The 21,923-nt window shown below is 27.9% G+C and overlaps 5 pseudogenes across 3 annotated transcripts; 1 reads left to right on the top strand and 4 right to left on the bottom strand.

Annotated features, from left to right (window-relative positions):
* Positions 1-8,344: 8,344 nt before the first annotated feature.
* LOC131804831 (cytochrome c oxidase subunit 1-like) lies at positions 8,345-10,350 on the bottom strand (annotated as a pseudogene). The gene has a single exon (XR_009343323.1). The product of XR_009343323.1 is annotated as a cytochrome c oxidase subunit 1-like (transcript).
* Positions 10,351-10,632: 282 nt separating this feature from the next.
* Positions 10,633-11,885, bottom strand: LOC131804838 (NADH-ubiquinone oxidoreductase chain 2-like; annotated as a pseudogene).
* A 2,141-nt stretch (positions 11,886-14,026) lies between these two features.
* On the top strand, positions 14,027-14,578 carry LOC131804884 (NADH-ubiquinone oxidoreductase chain 5-like; annotated as a pseudogene).
* A 781-nt stretch (positions 14,579-15,359) lies between these two features.
* On the bottom strand, positions 15,360-19,428 carry LOC131804830 (cytochrome c oxidase subunit 1-like; annotated as a pseudogene). Its single transcript, XR_009343322.1, has one exon. The product of XR_009343322.1 is annotated as a cytochrome c oxidase subunit 1-like (transcript).
* Positions 15,360-20,668, bottom strand: LOC131804837 (NADH-ubiquinone oxidoreductase chain 2-like; annotated as a pseudogene). Its single transcript, XR_009343328.1, has one exon. The product of XR_009343328.1 is annotated as an NADH-ubiquinone oxidoreductase chain 2-like (transcript).
* Positions 20,669-21,923: the final 1,255 nt, after the last annotated feature.

Here is a 21,923-nt window from a genome sequence, read left to right as displayed (position 1 = left end):
TCGAAATGATAGGTACAATTATGGAAATAATGAGTACATTAAAGACGAAATTAGCCATAGAAGGCGTATTTGTCTTCGCCAAAGAAAAACTTATGGACGCGGCAAGAGACGTAATATTGTATCCAGACGTTCACAGGCGGTTTTTAGAGATGCTTCTAAAGAAGTCCAAACTAGCCGCTGCTATCAGAGCAAGTCAGCCGAATGCGACAGCGAGGCTGTATTCGGAAGATGTTAAGGTCATCCTTAAAATCACGCAGGCTCTTAACGTGGAGACCAAAGAGAAAGTCCTTGGCTTGAAGAAACAAGTGGCCTACATAACATCCGAATTGGACAACGAGCGAGAGGGCGCGAAGCAGCGGTTGCCGGAATGAGAAAAATGGAAGGTGATATTAAGATAGTGGAGATTGCCCTGAATTCACAGAAAAATGAAAAGAAAGATGCCCTTAAACTTGTCTCCAATTTGAAGGAGGAAGTCGAAAATGCTGTGTGTGTGTTGCCGAGGATACTAACTGTTTAACTTAGATTAGTGTTTTGCTACGTTAACAATGGGTTAACGCCTAATTTCTTGTAAATGATTAACATCATTGAAATCTGTCAATGTCAACAGATTTCAACGAGTGGCGAATGGCGCCAACGCCGCCTTACTTCATGTTGGGATCGTTGTTTTGTTGTAAATGGCTCTTCTTCTTCTATCGCCCCGATACGAACGAAGGCTATCGTGCAAATTAAGGTAATATTGTTTTCCAAAATCCATTATATTTATTATTAATAAAGCCTGGCTTTTGCCTTATTTTATATTATAAAACTAACCCCACTATTGTGTGTTTTTATTTATTTTATTTTGTATTGGTTTGCTTTGCAATTCTCCCTTTCCCCGCATTGGCGCAAACATTGGTCACTTCGGACCGGATAACGAGCTGTCGGCAACAAGGAATTAATTGTTTTCTTCTTTTGTTCTTTTGCAAAGCATCCTCACCAACAAAACATACAGTCCACATCATCACATTCATCGTCATCTTCATTATCATCATCATAATCGTGTTTCCATTAAAAACAACCAGGTACGTAAAGTGAAAAAAAGTGCCTTGTGAAAAAAAAATAATAAAATTCTATAGAAAAAGAATTTACGGAAAAAATTGTGTAAAACAACAACAATCGTGTCGTTTATTTGTTTTGTGGCCGTTTTACAACGCGTCGCGTACTCCGTTCCCCCGCCGTCTAGTTTTGCTAATATTGTTTTGCCGTCGGCATTCGAAAAAAAAAATTATAGAAAAACAAATAAACCAAAATAATAGTGAAAAAAGTGTACTTTTTGGCTTTTCCAGTGTAAATAAATTATTGTTGTCGGGTGTCATTTTAATGTACGTTAAATTTCCTATCCATTGTTATAGTTGAAATTAAAAAATTGTTAAATTTTTTGCAAATTTGCAGTTTTGCTAATTAATATATTCATTAAATATCACCCCCAAAAAATACACGCAGCAATTACATTGGTTTGTTTTGTTGTTCGCTAACGATCGATATACAAACATACAAACGCAGTAATAGGCACACCGCTGATGATCACTGCTTGGTCGGTCAGCCACACATAAGCGTATACATACATACGTTTGGTGCAGACGTTTGATATTTTTCTATCGTTCGTTGCTTTACAGGTGAACTGTGATAAAACGACCTGTAATATAATATATGAAAAAATTTTGATTTTTTTTAATAAATATTAATGATAATTGGGTGTAAGAAAACGACGTTTTTGGAAAAAATAAATAACGCGTGCACCCTACGATCGGTCAATACGACTTTTTGAGTAAAAAGTGTTAAAATTGATATTTTTCTTGAGTAATTTAAATTTTTTGATTAATATTGGAGATTCTATTCGAAAATTTTATTTTTTGGTCAATCTTTTTTGAAAAAACACGCTACATTTGGTAGTATAGTTGCCTAAATTATAGGTAATTTTATATATAAAATTTGAAGAATCTCTATATTTTTGTTAGAAAATAGTACAAATTAATATATTTTAGATTTTTTGTGCGCGAAAATACGGTTTTTTGGAAAATTACCGGTAAAATATACAATTTTTAGAAAATTTGATAATTTGTATATATATTTATTGATATATTTTTTGAAAATTGTATATCTATTTATCGATTTCTTCACATTTTTCGTGGTACCTTATTATCGGTTGTTAAATATCTCACTGGAGATTATAATTTTGAAATTTATAGTTCAAATTTTGATTTTTCACTATATTGTGAGAGGTTCAAGGCAATTATTTCGCGAAAGTTTTCCAGTTTTTTGGCCCTATAGTGCGGTTTTGGTAAATTCTTGGCATCTTTCGGTACGTTCCTTGAACATTTAACAAATTTGGACGATTTTTTGGAAATTTTTGAGTTTGTTGATAATTTTGCGTTGTTACTCCTTCGTATATTGTGCGAAGTCGAACTTGTTTTTTGATTATTTTTTATAGCAAATCGTGCTTTAGTTGTTTTTTCTCTTACTTATCGTAGTAGAGATTTTGTAAAAAGTTGCAAAATGCCCTTGACGCCAATTGATATGTTTATCAAAGCTTCTGATGCTCTCGTAAAGTTTAACGCTAGCTTTGAGTCTATGCGTGATGAGGAATTGGATTTCCAGTATTTAAAACCCCAAATTAATGGATTAGAGAACTTGTGGGAAAGAGTGCAGGAAAAATTCTAAAAAGGCTGTGATTTTATGATGACGTCTGTAGAGACGTCAAAAGAAGAAATAGATGCTGTCGATCAAAAATATAATGCATCTTTCCAACTCTATTTGCGATGCCAGGCTGCAATTAATAAGAAGTTAGATCAATTTAAAAGGATTCATTCTACTTCTATTAATTCAAGCGTTAGTGGTTCTGTAGCATCGTTGTTAGAAACCCAGGGTGAAACCCTGAATGTTTCGAATCAGGCTTCGCAGATTCAGACTCCGTTTACCTCTATTGTGGGGAATAGTAGTGCGAGTTTTCGAACTTTAGATTATGTTTCAAACTCGGATGTGGTACATAATCTAGCTTTGCCGCCTTGTGACACAGATGTTTTTGAAGGCGATTTCCACTCATGGCCAACCTTTAGGGATTTGTTTACCGCTGTGTACATTAATAATGCTCGTCTAAGCGACATTGAAAGGCTTTGTCATTTGGTCCGGAAGACGACAGGGGAAGCTCGCGAGATAGTGTCAAAGTTTCCACTAACTAATCGTAGTTTTGCCCCTGCTTGGAAGGCTTTGATCGAAACTTATGACAAAACCCGGCTTCTTGTTCACAATCAATTGAAGGTTTTATTTGATATTCCTGTTCTCTATAGTGAGACTAGTTCAGGACTAAAAACGCTCCAACGCGGTATAAATGGTTGTTTAACTTCGATGGCAATTTATGATGTTAAAACTGAAAATTGAGATCCGATTCTTGTGTTTTTGTGTCTCCAACGACTGCCAAAACTTACTCAGACCCTTTGGGAGCAAAGTGTAAAGGATAAATCCTCTCTTTCGTCTTGGAAAGACTTGGATGCTTTTCTCACTGAGAGAATTCGTACGCTCATGTGTCTTCATGACATGCGTGGCACCGATGAGTCTAAACGGTTTTGTAATAGACAAGTACAAGCGCATCATTCGCATATTAATGTTTTAAGATCGCCTTCTTCTCCCCGCGCTTCGAAAAATTCAAATTGCGTCATTTGTCGAAATCAACGTCATAAATTGTATGACTGTCCCCGTTTTAAGAGCTTAAAATCCGCTGATAGGTATAAAGTTATGAAACGCCATCACCTTTGTATAAATTGTCTTCGTTATGGTCACGAAGTAAAGAATTGTGATAGTAAACGTCGATGTTCGAAGTGCAATAAGGCACATCATACATTGTTACATCGGGAAGATTTTACATTGGGTAATTCGACTCCAACTTCCACTGTGACATCTAATGTCCCTCAAAATTCGAGTTCCAGTCCATCTAGTTCGTGCAACATCAACTGGATGTGTACCCCGCCAGGTGTTCCACACTGCACAGAACAAATCTGTATTTTAGGTACGGCGGTGGTGAATATCGTTCACCAAGGAGTTTTGTATCCTGCTAGGGCGCTGATAGATCGATTGAAGCTTCCCGCATCCCCTGCTAATGCTGTTGTATCAGGAGTTAGTGGTTCCCTTTCGGCTACTCCCCCCTGAGCTTTTGGTTGACGCTGAATTATTATCGTATGCTGGAGCTAGTAGTCACAAACCTGTGGGCGTTAGGTGAAATTTGATTTTAGATTTTTTGTCTACTTTGCAGTTAACAATTAAGAGGGAAGCTATTTCAGCTTTTGCGAAAATGTTTGATCCCCCAATGATTGTTACAGATGAGATGTTTAACTTTTAACAGCTACTGAGGCTGATTGGAAAAGTTTTTGTCCGATGTCGCACAGTTCTGACGAAATAGTCGCGTCGACGCCAAGACATTATCTTATTTGGACCCCCTTTGTTAGCACCGCCTGAACCTCTCATCACACAGCAACCATTAAGCTTAGTTAATCGGCTTAGAAAAGTTCAGGCCCTCGCCCACCAGTTTAGTTTGAGGTGGAAAGAGGAATATTTGAAACATTTACACATGAGGTATAGATGGAAATTTCCAGAGCGCGAGATAGCCATAGACGAGCTAGTTGTTGTTCGTCATGACCAGCTTCCGCCAACGTCGTGGAAATTAGGCCGGGTCGTAAATGTTTATCCGGGAACTGACGGTCACGTTCGAGTCGCAGACGTCCGAACCGAGAACGGCGTTGTAAGACGGTCCACCACCAAGTTGGTCATTCTGACCGACCACCCCTCAATTTGTAATTAAAATGGTTCGCTTCTCGTTATATAGTATGTTGATGAAATTATATACCGAAGACGAACTCTTGAACGTGGATGACGATAATGCCACCCCGGATTGTGTCCCCACTGAGACCACATTGTCCTCTGCTGTCGTGGAAGCAGCCCTCGTGGAACCAATTGCTGCTGTGACAATCTCTGAGCCTGGGTCCGAATCGAACAAGTCGGATTCATCTGCGGCCCTCGCCTCTACTGTCGAATTGATGCAAACCGAGTCCGAATCCAAATATGTGGATTCATCTGCGGCTCCGGTCCCTGCCGATAACCCCCAAATTGAAAAATCGGGTACCGAGTCCGGATCTTCGGGTCCATCTGCGGCTCCGGTTGCCACTCCTCACTCGTTGGAGGAGTCGCCCAAATCTGGTAGGTCCGAATCCTCTCGGGATTCATCTGGGGCCTCCCATAAATGTCGCCTTTGTGACCGCATGCACCCTTTGGATAGATGTAGCGACTTCCGCGTCATGAATGTTGACATGCGTCGTAGAGTTGTTGTTAAATTTAATGATTGCATACGGTGTTTAGTGAAATCCCACCAAGCCAGGGACTGTCAAAGTAAAAGAAAGTGTGCCGTATGCAACGAAGATCACCAAACTCTCCTTCATGTTGATTCGAAGACCGTGGTTAAACCCACAAGTAATAGCCGGCGTCGTCCGCATACGGATTATAGGCACCGTTCGCGTCATAGTCCTTACTATCGTCCGACTGAAAATGCTTCCCCCTCGCAGGTAGGACTGGCCGGCTTGTTGTCCCTCCAGTCTGGTATCTGCATTTCCCCGACTTTGTTAGTCAAAGTTGATGCTTTTGGCCGTCCCTCTATCGTGAGGCCGGTATTGGACCAATGTAGTAGGCAGAGTCAGATATGCTCCTCTCTGGTGCATAGTCTTCGTATCCCTACTTCTAGAAACGTCGGTAGCCATATATGTAGGCTTAATCTCACCTCGATATACGACCGGAGTCAGTCCTTGTCAATAGTGGCAGTGGTGACCCATCTGGACCATGCGCGTACGCCTACAGCGGCAATCCCAGAGCGCATAAAATACTCCTTTCTTGGTCTTCCTTTGGCAGATCCCGATTTTAATAGGCCTGGTCGGGTGGCCCTTGTACTCGGGCCGGAAGTCTATGCCAGGGTTGTAACACATCGGGTGCATGCGACGCCAGGGTTACCGATAGCCCACTACACCATATTTGGGTGGGTATTGTCGGGCATATGTAACATATAGTGTTACAAAATGTGTTTGGAAAAAATGAATTGAATTTAAAAAAAAGAAAAAAAAAAAAGAATTGAATTGAAAAAAAAGCTAAAAAATATATAACTATGTATTGCATTTTAGTTACAACATCTCAATATATTGCAAAGTGGGCGTCATGTTTAATTTAGATTAGTGTTTTGCTACGTTAACAATGGGTTAACGCCTAATTACTTGTAAATGATTAATATCGTTGAAATCTGTCAATGTCAACAGATTTCAACGAGTGGCGAATGGCGCCAACGCCGCCTTACTTCATGTTGGGATCGTTGTTTTGTTGTAAAAGGCTCTTCTTCTTCTATCGCCCCGATACGAACGAAGGCTCTCCCCCGCTATCGTGCAAATTAAGGTAATATTGTTTACCAAAATCCATTATATTTATTATTAATAAAGCCTAGCCTAATTTTATATTATAAAACTAACCCCACTATTGTGTGTTTTTATTTATTTTATTTTGTATTGGTTTGCTTTGCAATTCCCCCTTTCCCCGCATTGGCGCAAACATTGGTCACTTCGGACCGGATAACGAGCTGTCGGCAACAAGGAATTAATTGTTTTCTTCTTTTGTTCTTTTGCAAAGCATCCTCACCAACAAAACATACAGTCCACATCATCACATTCATCGTCATCATCATTATCATCATCATAATCGTGTTTCCATTAAAAACAACCAGGAACGTAAAGTGAAAAAAGTGCCTTGTGAAAAAAAAATAATAAAATTCTATAGAAAAAGAATTTTCGGAAAAAATTGTGTAAAACAACAACAATCGTGTCGTTTATTTTTTTTTTTTTTTTTGTGGCCGTTTTACAACGCGTCGCGTACTCCGTTCCCCCGCTGTCTAGTTTTGCTAATATTGTTTTGCCGTCGGCATTCGAAAAAAAAAATTATAGAAAAACAAATAAACCAAAATAATAGTGAAAAAAGTGTACTTTTTGGCTTTTCCAGTGTAAATAAAATATTGTTGTCGGGTGTCATTTTAATGTACGTTAAATTTCCTATCGATCGTTATAGTTGAAATTAAAAAATTGTTAAATTTTTTGCAAATTTGCATTTTTGCTAATTAATATATTAATTAAAAATCTCGTCATCATTGGTATACAGTTAAAATTGTAATAACATTTCCTAATAAGAATAATGAATTATCATATTGATGAAATCATTTTACTATTCCTGCAACTGTTGTTATAGCTCCAATTGATGCTGTTAATGGTCATGGACTATAATCTACTAAATGAAATGGGTGATTTGAATGTGTTGACATTAATTAACTTCTCTAGAATATAATGTTCTTAGAACAGCAAATACGTATGATTGAATTATTGCAACTGCTGATTCTAAAACTAATAATGCAATTTGTGTAATAATTAAAAAACTAATTAATACTATAGATAAAGAAGGTCCTGTATTTCCTAAAAGAGTAAGAAGTAGATGTCCAGCAATTATATTAGCTGTTAATCGAACAGCTAAAGTTCCTGGTCGAATTACATTACTAATAGTTTCAATGCATACTATAAATGGCATTAAAATAGCTGGAGTTCCTTGAGGAACTAAATGAGCAAATATATGTTGAGTATTGTTAATTCATCCATATAATATAAAACATAATCATAAAGGAAGAGCTAGAGTTAGAGTTAAAGTTAAATGACTTGTTCTTATAAAAATATATGGAAATAATCCTATAAAATTATTAAATAAAATTATAGAAAATAATGAAACGAAAATAAATGTAGAACCGTTTGCTCCTATAGGACCAAGTAGAGTTTTAAATTCCTTATGAAGTGTTAATAAAATATTATTTCAAAAAATGTGGTATCGAGATGGTATAAGTCAGTATATTGATGGAATTATTAAAATTCCTAAAAAAGTTCTTAATCAATTTAATGAAAGATTAAAAATACTTGATGAAGGGTCAAAAACAGAGAATAAATTTGTTATCATTTTCAATTTAATGACTTTGTTGAATGAGTTTTATTACTTAAATTTGATTTAGGTATTGAAGGAATATATGAATAGTAATTTATTACATTAAAAATTACAAATGTAATTGAAAAAATAATAAATAAGCTTAATCAACCAATTGGTGCTATTTGAGGGATTAAAAAATATTAATAAATTAATAATTTTAGTTTGACAAACTAATGTTATATTTTTAACTAATTTTTTCATTAGAAGTAAGTGCTAATTTACTATAAAATGGTTTAAGAGACCAGTACTTGCTTTCAGTCATCTAATGAAGAATTATTTTTAGAAATTCACTTAATAAAATAATTTACAGGAATACTTTCAATTACAATTGGTATAAAACTATGATTAGCTCCACAAATTTCTGAACATTGTCCATAGAATAAACCTGGTCGATTAATTAAGAAATTAGTTTGATTTAGACGACCAGGAGTACCATCAACCTTTACACCTAAAGCAGGAACAGTTCATGAATGAATTACATCAGCAGCAGTTACTAAAATTCGAATTTGAGAATTTATTGGTAAAACTACTCGATTATCTACATCTAATAAACGAAATCCGTCTACTGGTAATTCATTTGTAGGAATTATATAAGAATCAAATTCAACATTATTAAAATCTGAATATTCATAACTTCAATATCATTGATGACCAATAGCCTTTAAAGTTACTGATGGTTCATTAATTTCATCTAATAAGTATAATAATCGTAAAGAAGGGAAAGCAATGAATAATAAAATAATTGCAGGTAAAATAGTTCAAATAATTTCAATTGTTTGTCCATGTAATAAATAACGATTAACATATTTATTAAAAAATAATGTAAACATTAAATATCCGACTAATACTGTAATTATTACTAAAATTATTAATGCATGATCATGAAAAAAAATTAATTGTTCTATTAATGGAGAAGAACTATCTTGTAAACCTAAATTTGCTCATGTTGACATTAGTTTCTAATAAAAGTAAAATACTTTATATATGGAGCTTAAATCCATTGCACTAATCTGCCATATTAGAAATTAGTTAGTAAAGGCAATTCATTATATCTGTGTTCAGCAGGTGGAGTATTTTGTAATCATTCAATTGATGAATTTAATTGAATTGGGAAAATTACTTGTCGTTGAGATACTAAACTTTCTCAGATAATATAGAATAAATATAAAATTCCAATAATGAAATTGTTGAACCGATTGTTGAAATTACATTTCATGCTGTATAAGCATCAGGATAATCAGAATATCGTCGAGGTATTCCAGCTAATCCTAAGAAATGTTGAGGGAAGAATGTTAAATTTACTCCAATAAATATAATAACAAATTGACTTTTTAAAAGTTTATTATTTAGAGTTAATCCAGTAAATAGAGGATATCAATGTACAAATCCTGCTATAATAGCAAATACAGCTCCTATAGAAAGTACATAGTGGAAATGAGCAACTACATAATATGTATCATGTAAAATAATATCAACAGATGAATTAGCTAATACTACTCATGTTAAACCTCCTACAGTAAATAAGAATACGAATCCTAAAGCTCATAAAATAGCTGGAGAATAAGTTAGTTGAGTTCCGTATAATGTAGCTAATCAACTAAAAATTTTAATTCCAGTAGGTACAGCAATAATTATTGTAGCTGAAGTAAAGTAAGCTCGAGTATCAACGTCTATTCCAACAGTAAATATATGATGAGCTCATACAATAAATCCTAAAAGTCCAATTGCTAACATAGCATAAATTATTCCTAAAGAACCGAATGTTTCCTTCTTTCCTGATTCTTGACTAATAATATGAGAAATTATTGCAAATCCAGGTAAAATTAAAATATAAACTTCTGGATGTCCAAAGAATCAGAATAAGTGTTGATAAAGAATTGGATCACCTCCTCCAGCTGGATCAAAGAATGAAGTATTTAAATTTCGATCAGTTAATAGTATAGTAATAGCTCCAGCAAGAACAGGAAGAGATAATAATAATAATAATGCAGTAATTACAACTGATCAAACAAATAAAGGTATTCGATCGAATGTAATTCCTGTTGATCGTATGTTAATAACAGTTGTAATAAAATTTACTGCTCCTAAAATTGAAGAAATTCCTGCTAAGTGAAGAGAGAAAATAGCTAAATCAACTGAAGCTCCACCATGAGCAATAATTGATGATAAAGGTGGATAAACAGTTCAACCTGTTCCAGCTCCCTTTTCTACTATACTTCTTACTAATAATAGAGTTAATGCAGGAGGTAATAATCAAAAACTTATATTATTCATTCGAGGGAATGCTATATCTGGAGCTCCTAATATTAAAGGAACTAATCAATTTCCAAACCCTCCAATTATAATAGGTATTACTATAAAGAAAATTATAATAAAAGCATGAGCTGTTACAATAACATTATAAATTTGATCGTCTCCAATTAGAGCACCAGGGTGTCCTAATTCAGCTCGAATTAAAATTCTTAATGATGTTCCTACTATACCAGATCATGCTCCAAAGATAAAATATAAAGTACCAATATCTTTATGATTAGTAGAAAATAACCATTGTTGCGATTAAATGGCTGAAGTTTAGGCAATAGATTGTAAATTTATTTATGAGAATTTTTCTCTTTAATCAATTAGCTTTATAGTCAATAATGACATTAGACTGCAATTCTAAAGGAGTAATAAATTTACTAAGGCTTAAAAGATTATTCTTATATTGATAGCTTTGAAGGCTATTAGTTTATTTAACTTAAAGCCTTAAAAAAGAAATATAAGGAAGAAGTTAAAAATAACCCAAAAGTTGAAATATAAGAAAAAGTTAATAAAAGCTTTATATTTGAAGACTTATAATATGAAAATGTTATTCAACTATTTTCATAATAGTTTAGTATAAAAGCACTATAACATAATCGAATATAAAAATATAAAGTAATTAATGTTATTATTACTATAAAAGTTAATAAAAATAATTGATTATTTATAGTTAAAGATTGAATTACAAATATTTTTGGTAAGAATCCTAAAAATGGGGGTAATCCTCCTAATGAAAGAAGATTAAAAAATAAGAAAAATTGAATTCTTTTTTCATGGAAAAATAAAGAAAATAATTGATTAATATAAGAAATTTTAAACATATTAAATATTAACACTATTGAAAATGTTAAAAATGTATAAAATAAAAAATATACTAGTCAAATATTTCTATTATATATTGCAGCTAATATTCATCCTAAATGGTTAATTGAAGAATAAGCTATTAATTTACGTAAAGAAGTTTGATTTAAACCTCCTAATGCACCAATTAAACTTGATAAAATAATTCTGATAATAATTAATGGCTTAAAAATTACATAAGAAATTAATATTAACGGAGCAATTTTTTGTCAAGTTATTAAAATTAATGCATTAATTCATGATAATCCTTCTATTACATTAGGAAATCAAAAATGGAAAGGAGCAGAACCTCTCTTTAATAATAAAGAAGAAAGAATAATTATTTCTATTAAATTTGCATTATTTTTACCAGTATTAAGTAAAAATAAAATTACTGCAAATAAAAATACAGAAGAAGCTAGTGCTTGAGTTAAAAAGTACTTTAAATATGCTTCTGTAGATATTAATTTATTATCTCTTATTAGGGGGATAAAAGCTAACAAATTAATTTCTAAACCTATTCAGGCTCCTATTCAAGAGTTTGCTGAAATTGCAATTAAAGATCCTATTATTAAAATAGTTAAAAATATAATTTTTGATGAATTATTAAAAATTAAAAAGAAAAGGATTAGAACCTTTATAAATGGGGTATGAGCCCAGTAGCTTAATTAGCTTATCTTTTTATAATAAATATATTTTGGTGTACGATGCACAAAAGTTTTTGATACTTTTAGAAATAGTTTAATTCTATTAAATATAATGAATGTAATATTAATTACATAATTTACCCTATCAAGGTAACCCTTTTATCAGGCAATTCATTCAATGCAATGAGGCTCTTTTTTTTTATATATTTATACATAATTTTTGAGAAAAATTAAAAATAGTAATTTTAAAATTTTAAGTACTAATGTATAAAGATAATTTTTTATTTTTTTTAAAAAATAAGCAAAAAATTAATTTAGATAATTAATTTATGCATATATATATATATATATATATATATATATATATATATATATATATATATATATATATATATATATATATATATATATATATATATATATATATATATATTTCTCTATATAAAATTACATATTAATACAAATCTTATATTATAATAATAGGGAAATATAATTATATAAATTATATTATAATATATATTTTATTTATGTAATTACTTATTAATATATAAATTATTTATATAATATATACTATATATTAGACATTAGATAACCATTAATAGATAAATACCTGAATAATCAAGATTAATCGTACTATTATGCTTAATTGGATGGTTGTGAATTTTTTTTTTTGATTTGGATTAATATTCATCTATTAATTAATTAAATATTTATTAATATATATATGAATACCTAGATTAATATCTATCTATTAATCAATTAAATATTTATATATATATAGATGTATAACGAATATTTTATATAGACTAAATTTCAGATTTTGTAACGCTCAATATAAAAATAGAGACCTATTATTGTATAAATTGTATATTATTAAAATATAATAAATCAATTAGAAAAAAATAATAACATTAAAAAATATTTATAATTTTTAAAAAAATTTTTTTAAAAAAAAAAAAAAAAAAAACTTCGAGATTTTTTAAAAAAAAAAAAAATTTTTAAAAATCTAAAAATTTAAATTTTTGATTTATTTTTAAAAATTTTTTAAAAATTTAAAAATTTAATTTTGATTTATTTCATAAAATATAATTAAATTTTTATTTATAAATTATTTGTTTACTATATTTAATTATTTATTAAATTATTATATTTTAAAAAATTTTTATTTTTTTTTTTAAAAAAAATCTATTAAAATATAATTATATTAGGGGATATAATTGGTTTTTTTTTATGTTAAAAATAACATTTATTTTGTATTATTAATATTTATAAAATTATATAGGGGTATATTTTATAAAATGTTAATTATAAATAAATTTATTTATGTTTTTTAATTAAAAAAATTATAAATATGATAAATTAATTGATTCAAAATTTGTGTGAGTAATTACCAATTTTATATTATTTAATAATATTTATTATTAATAATTCTAATTTTTATGTTTTAATTTAAATTTTTAAATTTTAAATAATTTTAAAAATTTTTATAAATTAAGTTTAAAGTTTTATTTTAGCTTAAAAATTTATTATTAGTTTAATTTATCTGTAAATTTTTGTATGAATTTTTATTTATTTTAATAATAAATAAAATAATTTATATTCGCAGTAATTAGTATTATTAATTAGAGAAATCTAGAAATAGTAATATTAAAGAGTATTGGCTAAATTTGTGCCAGCAGCCGCGGTTATACGAATAATGCAAATAAATTTTTTCAGTAAAAGTTAAATTGTTTAATTTAAAATAAAATATAATTTATTAGGTGAAATTTTTAAATTATAAATTGTTTTTTAAATGATTAATTGAAGCTTAAAAATTTTAATAATAAACTAGGATTAGATACCCTATTATTTAAAATGTAAAAGGAATTACTTAGGTAGTAGTAGTTATGTTCCTGAAACTTAAAAAATTTGGCGGTATTTTAGTCTATTCAGAGGAACCTGTTCTGTAATCGATAATCCACGATGGACCTTACTTAAATTTGTTTAGTTTATATACCGTCGTTATTAGAATATTTTATAAGAATGTTAATTTTCAAAATTTTATAAAAGAAAATATATCAGATCAAGGTGTAGCTTATATTTAAGTAGAAATGGGTTACAATAAATTTATTTAAACGAATTTATTTAAACGAATAAACATAAAACAATAAATTTATTTAAATATACTTAATGATGAAGGTTGAGTAATATTAAAGAGTATAATAGGTTTATTAATTTTAAGAATTGTAGGAGGAAGTATATTAAGTTGATTAATTTTTCCTACTCCGGAAGTTATTATTTTACCTTTAAATTTAAAGTTATTGACTTTATTTGTATGTATTATTGGTGGTTTAATAGGTTATTTAATTTCTAATGTATCTTTATTTTTTATAAATAAGGCTTTAAGAAATTATAATTTTTCTTATTTTTTAGGTTCAATATGATTTATACCTTATATTTCTACTTATGGAATTATTAATTATCCTTTAATTTTAGGTAAAATAAGAATTAAATCATTTGACCAAGGTTGATCTGAATATTTTGGGGGTCAACAACTTTATTACAATTTAATTAAAAATTCTCAGTTAAATCAAATATTACAAAATAATAATTTAAAAATTTATTTATTAAGTTTTATTTTTTGAATTGTAATTTTATACATATATATAATTTGTTTCTATTCAAATAGCTTATATTTAGAGTATGACACTGAAGATGTTAGGGAGATTAATTAATCTTTGAATATACTGAATTATTTTTAGTAATTTATAAAATAAAATTATTTAATTTTACAATGAAAATGTAATGTTTTTATTAAACTATATAAATAGAAGTATAAATGGAATTTAACCATTAAAAGAAAAAAGTTAGCAGCTTTTACTTGAACATCATACTTCCTTAATTGGAGTTTAGAACTCAATTCTATCATTAACAGTGATAAGCCGCTTTTTGGCTTCAATTAATTATTTAAAGAATAAGGGTAAATTTACCTAAGATTAGGTCGAAACTAATTGCAATATATCGCTTCATATTCAAGGTAGATTGAAAATTCAATACTTTTTGAATGCAAATCAAATGTTATAATTAACTACAACCCTATTTAGTTTGATCAATTTAATATTCCTTGATTTCATTCATGATAAAGTCCTAATAATAGAATTAAAATAAAAATAATAGACGTAATTGTTCAGCATATAATATTTGAAAATTTAATAATTAAAATAATTGGTAAAATTAATGCAATTTCTACGTCAAAAATTAAAAAAATAATAGTAATTAAAAAAAATCGAAGTGAAAAGGTAAACGAGATGATGATTTTGGGTCAAATCCACATTCGAATGGTGAAGCTTTTTCACGATCTACAATTGTTTTTTAGATAAAATTGAAGCTAAAAGTATTACTACTAAAGAAATTAATAGAAGGATTGAACTAATTGTTAAAATTGAAAAAATTATCTATACTATTAATAATAGACCATATGATTGGAAGTCAAATATACTTTTTATACTATATAGATAATAAATTATCCTCCTCATCAGTAAATAGATACATAAAGGAATAATCAAACAATATCAACAAAATGTCAATATCAAGCAGCAGCTTCAAATCCAAAGTGGTGATTTTTTGAAAAGTGGTTATTTAAATGTCGACCTAAACAAACAATTAAAAAAGTTGTTCCAATTAATACATGAAGACCATGAAATCCTGTTGCTATAAAGAAAGTAGAACCGTAAACTGAATCTGCAATTGTGAATGGAGCTTCAATATATTCATAAGCTTGAAGAATTGTGAAGTAATTCCTAATAATACTGTAAAAAATAATCCTTGTGTAGTTTGTGAATGATTACCTTCCATTAAACTATGATGAGCTCAAGTTACAGTAATTCCAGAAGTTAGTAAAATTACAGTATTTAATAAAGGAATTTGGAATGGATTGAAAGGAGTAATTCCTAAAGGTGGTCATATTGCTCCTAATTCAATTGAAGGAGATAAGCTACTATGGAAAAATGCTCAAAAAAATGAAACGAAAAATAAAACTTCTGAAAGAATAAATAAAATTATTCCTCATCGTAAACCTGTAGTAACAGAAAGTGTATGAAGACCTTGATATGTTCCTTCTCGAGAAACATCTCGTCATCATTGGTACACAGTTAAAATTGTAATAACATTTCCTAATAAGAATAATGAATTATCATATTGATGAAATCATTTTACTATTCCTGCAACTGTTGTTATAGCTCCAATTGATGCTGTTAATGGTCATGGACTATAGTCTACTAAATGAAATGGGTGATTTGAATGTGTTGACATTAATTAACTTCTCTAGAATATAATGTTCTTAGAACAGCAAATACGTATGATTGAATTATTGCAACTGCTGATTCTAAAACTAATAGTGCAATTTGTGTAATAATTAAAAAACTAATTAATACTATAGATAAAGAAGGTCCTGTATTTCCTAAAAGAGTAAGAAGTAGATGTCCAGCAATTATATTAGCTGTTAATCGAACAGCTAAAGTTCCTGGTCGAATTACATTACTAATAGTTTCAATGCATACTATAAATGGTATTAAAATAGCTGGAGTTCCTTGAGGAACTAAATGAGCAAATATATGTTGAGTATTATTAATTCATCCATATAATATAAAACATAATCATAAAGGAAGAGCTAAGTTAGAGTTAAAGTTAAATGACTTGTTCTTGTAAAAATATATGGAAATAATCCTATAAAATTATTAAATAAAATTATAGAAAATAATGAAACGAAAATAAATGTAGAACCGTTTGCTCCTATAGGACCAAGTAAAGTTTTAAATTCCTTATGAAGTGTTAATAAAATATTATTTCAAAAAATGTGGTATCGAGATGGTATAAGTCAGTATATTGATGGAATCATTAAAATTCCTAAAAAAGTTCTTAATCAATTTAATGAAAGATTAAAAATACTTGATGAAGGGTCAAAAACAGAGAATAAATTTGTTATCATTTTCAATTTAATGACTTTGTTGAATGAGTTTTATTACTTAAATTTGATTTAGGTATTGAAGGAATATATGAATAGTAATTTATTACATTAAAAATTACAAATGTAATTGAAAAAATAATAAATAAGCTTAATCAACCAATTGGTGCTATTTGAGGGATTAAAAAATATTAATAAATTAATAATTTTAGTTTGACAAACTAATGTTATATTTTTAACTAATTTTTTCATTAGAAGTAAGTGCTAATTTACTATAAAATGGTTTAAGAGACCAGTACTTGCTTTCAGTCATCTAATGAAGAATTATTTTTAGAAATTCACTTAATAAAATAATTTACAGGAATACTTTCAATTACAATTGGTATAAAACTATGATTAGCTCCACAAATTTCTGAACATTGTCCATAGAATAAACCTGGTCGATTAATTAAGAAATTAGTTTGATTTAGACGACCAGGAGTACCATCAACCTTTACACCTAAAGCAGGAACAGTTCATGAATGAATTACATCAGCAGCAGTTACTAAAATTCGAATTTGAGAATTTATTGGTAAAACTACTCGATTATCTACATCTAATAAACGAAATCCGTCTACTGGTAATTCATTTGTAGGAATTATATAAGAATCAAATTCAACATTATTAAAATCTGAATATTCATAACTTCAATATCATTGATGACCAATAGCCTTTAAAGTTACTGATGGTTCATTAATTTCATCTAATAAGTATAATAATCGTAAAGAAGGGAAAGCAATGAATAATAAAATAATTGCAGGTAAAATAGTTCAAATAATTTCAATTGTTTGTCCATGTAATAAATAACGATTAACATATTTATTAAAAAATAATGTAAACATTAAATATCCGACTAATACTGTAATTATTACTAAAATTATTAATGCATGATCATGAAAAAAAATTAATTGTTCTATTAATGGAGAAGAACTATCTTGTAAACCTAAATTTGCTCATGTTGACATTAGTTTCTAATAAAAGTAAAATACTTTATATATGGAGCTTAAATCCATTGCACTAATCTGCCATATTAGAAATTAGTTAGTAAAGGCAATTCATTATATCTGTGTTCAGCAGGTGGAGTATTTTGTAATCATTCAATTGATGAATTTAATTGAATTGGGAAAATTACTTGTCGTTGAGATACTAAACTTTCTCAGATAATATAGAATAAATATAAAATTCCTAATAATGAAATTGTTGAACCGATTGTTGAAATTACATTTCATGCTGTATAAGCATCAGGATAATCAGAATATCGTCGAGGTATTCCGGCTAATCCTAAGAAATGTTGAGGAAAGAATGTTAAATTTACTCCAATAAATATAATAACAAATTGACTTTTTAAAAGTTTATTATTTAGAGTTAATCCAGTAAATAGAGGGTATCAATGTACAAATCCTGCTATAATAGCAAATACAGCTCCTATAGAAAGTACATAGTGGAAATGAGCAACTACATAATATGTATCATGTAAAATAATATCAACAGATGAGTTAGCTAGTACTACTCCTGTTAAACCTCCTACAGTAAATAAGAATACGAATCCTAAAGCTCATAAAATAGCTGGAGAATAAGTTAGTTGAGTTCCGTATAATGTAGCTAATCAACTAAAAATCTTAATTCCAGTAGGTACAGCAATAATTATTGTAGCTGAAGTGAAGTAAGCTCGAGTATCAACGTCTATTCCAACAGTAAATATGTGATGAGCTCATACAATAAATCCTAAAAGTCCAATTGCTAACATAGCATAAATTATTCCTAAAGAACCGAATGTTTCCTTCTTTCCTGATTCTTGACTAATAATATGAGAAATTATTCCAAATCCAGGTAAAATTAAAATATAAACTTCTGGATGTCCAAAGAATCAGAATAAGTGTTGGTAAAGAATTGGATCACCTCCTCCAGCTGGGTCAAAGAATGAAGTATTTAAATTTCGATCAGTTAATAGTATAGTAATAGCTCCAGCAAGAACAGGAAGAGATAATAATAATAATAATGCAGTAATTACAACTGATCAAACAAATAAAGGCATTCGATCGAATGTAATTCCTGTTGATCGTATGTTAATAACAGTTGTAATAAAATTTACTGCTCCTAAAATTGAAGAAATTCCTGCTAAGTGAAGAGAGAAAATAGCTAAATCAACTGAAGCTCCACCATGAGCAATAATTGATGATAAAGGTGGATAAACAGTTCAACCTGTTCCAGCTCCCTTTTCTACTATACTTCTTACTAATAATAGAGTTAATGCAGGAGGTAATAATCAAAAACTTATATTATTCATTCGAGGGAATGCTATATCTGGAGCTCCTAATATTAAAGGAACTAATCAATTTCCAAACCCTCCAATTATAATAGGTATTACTATAAAGAAAATTATAATAAAAGCATGAGCTGTTACAATAACATTATAAATTTGATCGTCTCCAATTAGAGCACCAGGGTGTCCTAATTCAGCTCGAATTAAAATTCTTAATGATGTTCCTACTATACCAGATCATGCTCCGAAGATAAAATATAAAGTACCAATATCTTTATGATTAGTAGAAAATAACCATTGTTGCGATTAAATGGCTGAAGTTTAGGCAATAGATTGTAAATTTATTTATGAGAATTTTTCTCTTTAATCAATTAGCTTTATAGTCAATAATGACATTAGACTGCAATTCTAAAGGAGTAATAAATTTACTAAGGCTTAAAAGATTATTCTTATATTGATAGCTTTGAAGGCTATTAGTTTATTTAACTTAAAGCCTTAAAAAAAGAAATATAAGGAAGAAGTTAAAAATAACCCAAAAGTTGAAATATAAGAAAAAGTTAATAAAAGCTTTATATTTGAAGACTTATAATATGAAAATGTTATTCAACTATTTTCATAATAGTTTAGTATAAAAGCACTATAACATAATCGAATATAAAAATATAAAGTAATTAATGTTATTATTACTATAAAAGTTAATAAAAATAATTGATTATTTATAGTTAAAGATTGAATTACAAATATTTTTGGTAAGAACCCTAAAAATGGGGGTAATCCTCCTAATGAAAGAAGATTAAAAAATAAGAAAAATTTAATTCTTTTTTCATGGAAAAATAAAGAAAATAATTGATTAATATAAGAAATTTTAAACATATTAAATATTAACACTATTGAAAATGTTAAAAATGTATAAAATAAAAAATATACTAGTCAAATATTTCTATTATATATTGCAGCTAACATTCATCCTAAATGGTTAATTGAAGAATAAGCTATTAATTTACGTAAAGAAGTTTGATTTAAACCTCCTAATGCACCAATTAAACTTGATAAAATAATTCTGATAATAATTAATGGCTTAAAAATTACATAAGAAATTAATATTAACGGAGCAATTTTTTGTCAAGTTATTAAAATTAATGCATTAATTCATGATAATCCTTCTATTACATTAGGGAATCAAAAATGGAAAGGAGCAGAACCTCTCTTTAATAATAAAGAAGAAAGAATAATTATTTCTATTAAATTTGCATTATTTTTACCAGTATTAAGTAAAAATAAAATTACTGCAAATAAAAATACAGAAGAAGCTAGTGCTTGAGTTAAAAAGTACTTTAAAGATGCTTCTGTAGATATTAATTTATTATCTCTTATTAGGGGGATAAAAGCTAACAAATTAATTTCTAAACCTATTCAGGCTCCTATTCAAGAGTTTGCTGAAATTGCAATTAAAGATCCTATTATTAAAATAGTTAAAAATATAATTTTTGATGAATTATTAAAAATTAAAAAGAAAAGGATTAGAACCTTTATAAATGGGGTATGAGCCCAGTAGCTTAATTAGCTTATCTTTTTATAATAAATATATTTTGGTGTACGATGCACAAAAGTTTTTGATACTTTTAGAAATAGTTTAATTCTATTAAATATAATGAATGTAATATTAATTACATAATTTACCCTATCAAGGTAACCCTTTTATCAGGCAATTCATTCAATGCAATGAGGCTCTTTTTTTTTTTTTTTTTTTTTTATATATTTATACATAATTTTTGAGAAAAATTTATAATTTTTTTTTATTAATTAATTAATTTATAGAATTAAAAATAGTAATTTTAAAATTTAAAGCACTAATCTATAAAGATAATTTTTTATTTTTTTTAAAAAAATAAGCAAAAAATTAATTTAGATAATTAATTTATGCATATATATATATATATATTTCTCTATATAAAATTACATATTAATACAAATCTTATATTATAATAATAGGGAAATATAATTATATAAATTATATTATAATATATATTTTATTTATGTAATTACTTATTAATATATAAATTATTTATATAATGTATACTATATATTAGACATTAGATGACTATTAATAGATAAATACCTGAATAATCAAGATTAATCGTACTATTATGCTTAATTGGATGGTTGTGAAATTTTTTTTTGATTTGGATTAATATTCATCTATTAATTAATTAAATATTTATTAATATATATATGAATACCTAGATTAATATCTATCTATTAATCAATTAAATATTTATATATATATAGATGTATAACGAATATAGTATATAGACTAAATTTCAGATTTTGTAACGCTCAATATAAAAATAGAGACCTATTATTGTATAAATTATATATTATTAAAATATAAGAAATCAATTAGAAAAAAATAATAACATTAAAAAATATTTATAATTTTTAAAAAATTTTTTTTTAAAAAAAAAAAAAAAAAAAAATTTCGAGATTTTTTTTAAAAAAAAAATTTTTTAAAAATCTAAAAATTTAAATTTTGATTTATTTTAAAAAATTTTTTAAAAATCTAAAAATTTAATTTTGATTTATTTCATAAAATATAATTAAATTTTTATTTATAAATTATTTGTTTACTATATTTAATTATTTATTAAATTATTATATTTAAAAAATTTTTTATTTTTTTTTAAAAAAAATCTATTAAAATATAATTATATTAGGGGATATAATTGGTTTTTTTTTATGTTAAAAATAACATTTATTTTGTATTATTAATATTTTATAAAATTATATAGGGGTATGTTTTATAAATATTAATTAT

This window comes from Musca domestica, unplaced genomic scaffold, assembly GCF_030504385.1.
Source record: "Musca domestica strain aabys unplaced genomic scaffold, Musca_domestica.polishedcontigs.V.1.1 5, whole genome shotgun sequence".
In the NCBI taxonomy this organism is placed as follows: domain Eukaryota; kingdom Metazoa; phylum Arthropoda; class Insecta; order Diptera; family Muscidae; genus Musca; species Musca domestica.
This window is presented reverse-complemented; position numbering and strand designations above follow the sequence as displayed.